Genomic DNA, 7,247 nt, shown 5'->3' on the forward strand with positions numbered 1-7,247 from the left:
TTTTTGGTCTGCCTCTCTACAGTTCATGAGGGCAGGAGACATGCCTGTGTTCTCACTGCTCTGTTCCCGGCACCCACCAGCCAACTCATTTCCTGGCACTTAGCGGACCCTCAGTAAATATTTATTGAACAAGTACATCATCTGCACAGAATCATCTCCTCAGCCAAGCAAACAAACAAACAAACAAAACCACAACACCTAAAAACAAAAAAATAACCATAGCTGACCAGGACTCGCCCCAGAGTTCCCAGATCCAAACATCCAGGAGTGAGCCCAGGCATCTTTTTCTTTTTTTCTTTTTTTTTTTTTTAATTCTGTGTGGGAATCTAATGCATAGCTGAAGATGAGGGTCTCATGGAGGGCATGCCACTGTAGGAGGGTATGTGGACCCATGCTAAAATCTCACGGATGAAATGTCCTCTATGCAGTCCTTCACAAAAAGCTTTCTAGAACCTTCTCTACTCTAAGAAACACGATGACCAGGGCCTTTCCTCAGTATCAACTTGTTTCTGGGGGGGTGTTTCTAATTACCCATCATGTTCTCCCCAACTTTATTTTAATTCCAGTAGAGTTAACATACAGTGTTTTATTCATTTCAGGTGTACGATGTAGTGACTCAGCAGTTCTGTACATTCCTCAGTGTTCATCATAACAAGTGTGCTCTTCATCCCCATCACCTGTTTCCCCCACTCCACCCCCACCACCTCCCCGCTGGCGACCATCAGTGTGTTCTCTGTAGGGAAGAGTCTGTTTCTTGGTTTTTCTCTCTTGCTCTCTTTATTTCCTTTGCTCTTGTTCTTTCCAACTTTAGAAGTGAGACAATACCACCATAAGCAACAGATATGTTTGAATTAAAATGTATTTTCCATGATGCTCAGCCTCATTCCAAGTAAGAGACATGGAAGTTACAACTTCTGATACTGCTTCTCAAATGTTAGGTGGCGAAAATGCAAAAGTTTGACAGTGCATTTTATTGGCAAGGACTACAGGGAAACAAGCCACTCAGATACATTCCTGATGGAAGGCAAACCAAGCTAGCGGAGGGAAATTTGTCAGTATCTGCAATATCACATATGCACGTACCCTTTGTCCCAGCACACTGCTTCTGGGAATCCATCCCAGGGGTACACTGGCAAAATATAATGACACACACCCAGGATTTTCATTGCGGTGTCATTTGTAGTAGCAAAAGAGAAGAACTAGCCCAAATGTCTATCAGTAGGGGATTGGTTGTATGCAGCCTGTGGTATGCACCATTAAAAAAAATGGGGAAGCCATCTTATGTACTGGTATGAAGTAATCTCCAAGGTAGTATTTTAAGCGGAAAAAAATCAGTGCAGATCTTTATAGTATGATACTTTTTGTATAAAAAGCGGAGGGAAATATGAATATCTGTAGGCATTTGTTCATGTTTTTTAAAATAATGGAAAGATAGGGGCACCTGGGTGGCTCAGTCAGTTAAGGGTCTGACTTTAGCTCAGGTCATGATCCCAGGGTCCTGGGATTGAGCCCCACTTCGAGCTCCCTGCTCAGTGGGAAGCCTGCTTCTCCCTCTGCCTCTGCCTCTCCCCCCATTAGTGCTCTCTCTCTATCTCTCTCTGTCTCAAATGAATAAGATCTTAAAAAAATATACTGGAAAGATAAACCTAAAACTAATACAAATAATTAGCTATGAGGAAGGGAAACCAGGCTTTTCTAAATATACCTCATTTAAGATTTTTATTTGTGATGAGGTAAATATTATAATTTAAAAACAAAATTAAGTCAAAAAGAAAAATACATGATCTCTAACATTCAAAAACAAATACAAAAGAAAACCTAATTAGGTATTAAGGTGGAGACATATTTACACTGAGAAGACTTATTTCACACTAATTTAAAACACAGTATTTTGGGGCACCTGGCTGGCTCAGTCGGTAGAGTGTGCTACACTCGATCTCGGGTTGTGAGTTCAAGCCCCATGTTGGGTGTAGAGCTTACGTTAAAAAAAAAAAAAAAGAAAAGAACAGAAAAAAACCCATAATATCAGGAAATATTCTAAGGGCAAAAATAATTTTAAAGAAACAATGTATAGCCAGTAGTCTTACTGTTAGTGGTTATATTGGTTTTTCAATGTTTGATATTATTATTTATTTATATGATTTATCCTGTTGTTAGGAATCAAATCTTTTAGCCTAAGAAGGCTGCAAATAGAAAATAAAAGATAGTAAGTAAAATCTTTGCCATCTTAAATTTGAATTGAAATTATTAGCATGAACGTGATTTACTTCCGTCAGAAACACACAGTTAATACCTCTGTCCACTGGGGCCTAAGAACAATGTAGTGAAGACCAGTTTGTTTTCTCCAAAAGCCATTTCCCACCAGAAGGAACCAGGGCACGTTGGAGGCGTGACTGATTCCTGTTCTGGGGCAGGAACCTACAAGATGAGGCTAGGATATCTTTTGTACCCATGGCAAGTCTCAGGCATCTCAGACTGATAGGGTCCTATCAACAGGACCAGCCAGCACCAACCTGGAGGGGCTCCTAACTGGCCAGGGATGAGACCATTTGAGCATCGAAGATAATAGCTGCCATCAAGTAAAACGTACTGAATATAGAAAACTCTGCATTCATAATGATCCTTAAAATGAGAAATCCAAACGTCTGACACAAACCATTCACCACTGAAGGCAGCTAGCACATTAATATCTTGCTCTGAAAACTGGTCATTAAAAGGAAAGAATTAAAATACACCCGGCCTTGTACAGACTTATTTGCGGAATGGCCACACACACCTTGAACTGCCTGTTTGTGGAATTTTTAAAAGAAGATTTATTTATTTATTTTTAAAGATTTTATTTATTTTTGCGAGAGAGAGAGAGAGAGCACGGGCGGGGAGAGGGGCAGAGGGAGGGGCAAACTCCCCGCTGAGCAGGGAGCCCAATGCAGGATTCGATCCCAGGACCCTGAGATCATGACCTGAGCCGAAACCAAGAGTCAGACACCCAACTGACTGCGCCACCCAGGTGCCCCTGGAATTCTTGTACACTCGAGAGAAACCCTCGTGTGTTTAACTCCCTTTGTTGGGGTTTCTGTTATGCACACCCAAACTTAATTGTAGCTGAGGCCACGTGTATAAACGAAACACTACGTTTTCTTGACTGATGAAGTTGCTTTCCTCCCACATGGCTGGAACTGCTTTAGTCTTTGCTCACCTTACAGTTCCCTCCGCCAGTACTTCGGTGCGATAATAATTATAATGAGGGATGCATAATTTCAGCTCTGAAGAGGAGCTGCACAGACTCTTGGTTCACAACAATGAAACAGGTACAAAGACCGTGGGAGCCTTTCCATGCTGAAGCTGTCAGGAGGAGAAATAAAAAATATTTGAAGGATGATGGGGAGGAGAAGAGAAAGATGGTAGTGGAAATTTTGCGGAAGAGTGACTTTTGTGCAGAAGTAGGTGAAAGCACCTGCGGTTTCAACCTCACGTTCCACTAATATGTAGTCAAGGGTGCTCCGGGCCAAGCCCTGGGCTAGAGACACGCAGTGCGGGTTACCTGATTTAATCACCACTAAGGTAACCTCAGGTCTCCATTTTTACTGTGCAATTCCCCTTCCTTCATCAGACTGTTATGTCGGCATTTTCCCATTTTATCACCGCTCTTCTCTGGAGGTGCCAGTGAAAAGTTAAGAGGGCCAGAGGCGCAACCACAGAGACCCGTTCCCCTAGGCAGAACGATGGAACCACGAAGACAGCTGGGTTCTAATCACAAACCTGTCAGGCTGCAAGGCAAAAGAGGAATGAAGGTTGCAGACAGAATTAAGGTCACTAATCAGCTGACTTCAATAGAGAGGGAGTAGGCCCAATATAACCCCACGGGCCCTTCGATCTGGGAGAGGGAGGCAGAAGAGAAGGTCAGGGCGAGCCCCATGTAAGGACCCGGCCAGGCTGTTGCTAGCTTCGAAGGTGGAAGGGGGCCAAGTTCCAAGGGCTGTGGGTGGCCTCTGGGAGCTGGCAAGGGAAGGAAAAGAGGCCCTCCCCTAAAGCCCCCAGAAGGGAGTGCAGACCTGGGGACGCCATGCCCTTAGCCCCGTGAGACCCATTTCGGACTTCTGGTCTCCAGAACTGTAAGATCGTAAGTCTGGGTGGTTTAAGCCACCAAGGTCGTGCTTACTTGTTGTAGCAGCAAGAACGGACGAATACACGTATTTATGGCCCCAGACTGAACCTCCAGCGTGATGGGGTCCTGGCGCGTGAACTGCCAGTGCTGTTGGTGGGAGGCCTTTCTTTGCAGAGCACAGAGGAAGGGGGTGAACGTGTCAAAGGAGTCTGAGAAGTTACCCGGGATCGTCGGGTGTAACTTGAGCCCTAGCGGCAGGATGTGCTTTGACAAGGAATCACTGCAACACGCCCATCTTGGACCCTTTGTTCTTTGTATAGCCCCTCCTTCCTATCAGTGGCCTCAATCTCTGTGTGAGAGGTAAGGAACACATTTCACTTTATGGCTACATTTTTTTCCCCTGCGTGTGGAACACCTCCAAAAAATTTTGAAACTAAAAAAGAAAAAAAAATTTAACAGGTATGTCTAGGTGTTTATCTTTTTTCTTTTCATTTGCAGGTAATAGGATGGGCTCTTGGATTCCACGGACCGTGGTCTATTTTCTTATCAGGAAAGTTTTCTCCTCTTGTTAATTCCCTGCTTACATTTAATCCTGGCTTGTGGTTTTGGGAGAGCTATGATCTTCTTGTTGGGTTCTCCAGTCTCTGCCCTACATATTTATCACATTTTCACCTCTCACTTTTCCCGTTCCTTCTCCCCCTTGAGTTCAGCGTGTTCTCCACTCCCAGGCACATACAGACCCACGTCGGACGCACTGTCTGCTGGGTCCCCAGAGCCACAGATTGAAGAGAACAGATAGATAATCCAGGGGACAGCTGGGTCACTCTGAAGGTAGCAACACAGGGTTCACACTTGGGCCTGGTGAGGAAAGCCAATGCCAGGGGGAAGCTGAATTAATGAAAGAGCACACACTAAGCATGGAGTTTGAATTCCCAGCTGGTAGGAGATCTTTGAGGCTGACAACCACGAAAAAATAAGCAGATGAAAAACACATAGAAGAGAATAGGTTATCTGTTTTTTGTTATGCTCTCCTTTTCTCGAGCTTATTCTCCAAATCACTGGCCCTGTTCCCTTTCCTGTCGATGTGTGGCCAATTGTGTGGCTGTATTTCTAACTTTTTTTTTTTTTTCTTAACTCTGGTCCCATTATCTCTTGATTTAGGATTCCCTCTTAACTAGCTCCTTTTGCATCTGTTTTGTCTTATCCATATTTGGTCTTCTATTTCATAAGATCCACATCTTCCTAAATCTTATGGAGAGTCCAAACCTGATGTTTTCTAAAATTAAATAGGTTTCCTGTAGAAATATTTTTCAAACACATGTTCTTCTGGAAACCTCAAGTGCCAGACTCTCTACTGTGTAGGTTAGGTAATGTTTCATAGGTTTCCCTCACCACTTTTTCAGTATTATCCTTGAAAAAGAAGAGCTGTATTCAGCTCTTGCCAATTGCCTGTAATCATGGGGAGATGGTCAGTGTCAGAATCCTTTGTTTGCATCTTAGACCGGAGGATGGACATGCACACCCCTGAGCCCGTCTTTCGGTTAGCTTGGGACTTATTTTCATTCCAAATCTGTTCACTCTAAGGGACAGGTCCCTGGCCCTTCTGAGAGAGAGCTTCTGGTCTTCAGCGTTGATCCTTCCCACAAGCCAGAGGAGAGTAATCTCTGGCAGTTCTGCCTGCATTTATCCCTCCCACCTTCCCCCCACTTGGAGCCCCTCTGTTCTGTCTCTGGGCTTCTCACTCCAGGCTTTGGTACATAGACATCTGGCAGATAACCAAGGGGCATTTCCAGTTTCCAATGCCGCTGTAACTTCTTTACCTGCTCTCTTTGGTTCGTATTTTCATAGGATGTAGGAGAAGGGTCATCAGTGTTTCCTGGTTTCTTCCCTCTGGAATTTTTGGTTAAGAATCCATGAAGACTGGGGCGCCTGGGTGGCTCAGTCGTTGGGCGTCTGCCTTCGGCTCAGGTCATGGTCCCAGGGTCCTGGGATCGAGCCCCGCATCGGGCTCCCTGCTCAGCGGGAAGCCTGCTTCTCCTTCCACTCCCCCCTGCTTGTGTTTCCCCTCTCACTGTGTCTCTCTCAGTCAGATAAATAAATAAAATCTTAAAAAAAAAAAAAGAATCCATGAAGACTTCACTGCTGGGCTTTCAGAAACTCTCTGCACTTTCTGATTTGCCCACCCCCAAATACGAACCCTGTGCTATGGCTCTCCTGGTTTCTTCCCCTCCTCTCTGAAATAGCACCTGCATTCCAAGGCCACCTGCTCCAAAGTAGCTCCACAGGTTGGGCTCCCGCACAGCTGACTCTGAGACGGTGATAAAGTCCAGGAAGTCGCTAGGGAGCGCTTGCTATGCACCTGTGGAAGGGTCTCATGGAAGCAAGAATAGGCAGAAGCAGAATGTCCCCCCACGTTGGGATAAGGGGGCAAGTGATCGTTCTTTGGATGTGGGCTGCCCTGGAAGGAGGCATGACCTTGGGTCAGGCAGTTTATTTATTTGTTTATTTTTTTAAAGATTTTATTTATTTATTTATTTTTTGAGAGAAAGAGAGCACAAGAATGGGAGGAGGGGCAGAGGGAGAAGCAGACTCCCTGCTGAGCAGGGAGCCCGACGTGGGACTCGATCCCGGGACCCTGGGAGCACGATCCGAGCCAAAGGCAGATGCCCAACCGAGTGAGCCACCCAGGCGCCCTGGGTCAGGCAGTTTAAATAGGGTTGATGATGAAGACCCTTTCCAGCAGCACTCCAGCTTTCATTCCTGAGGGGGAATCTGGGTGGGTTAGCAGTGTCTATACCTTGGGCAGTCAATGGATACGACAGCCCGGTACTTTGACTTCTCAAGTTTTAAGGAACTAGATAAGAATATACGGAATGCTATCTTCATTGGGTTGATTCAGGTATAAGTGCAAGATTATAAACTTCTCGCAATCGATTAGAGCAAGATAATAACCAGATGGCCTTAGATCGTTTAGAGTCAGTACTTAAAGCTAAAAACATTTTTTTATTTTTTATTTTTTAAAATTTTTAAAGAAGATTTTAAAGGCATTTTTAATTGAGATATAACTGACATTGACATATAGCATGTAAGTTTCAGGAGTACAACATAATGGTTCCGTATTTGTATGCATTGTGAACTGATC

This window comes from Zalophus californianus, chromosome 15, assembly GCF_009762305.2.
Source record: "Zalophus californianus isolate mZalCal1 chromosome 15, mZalCal1.pri.v2, whole genome shotgun sequence".
NCBI classification, from domain to species: Eukaryota; Metazoa; Chordata; class Mammalia; order Carnivora; family Otariidae; genus Zalophus; species Zalophus californianus.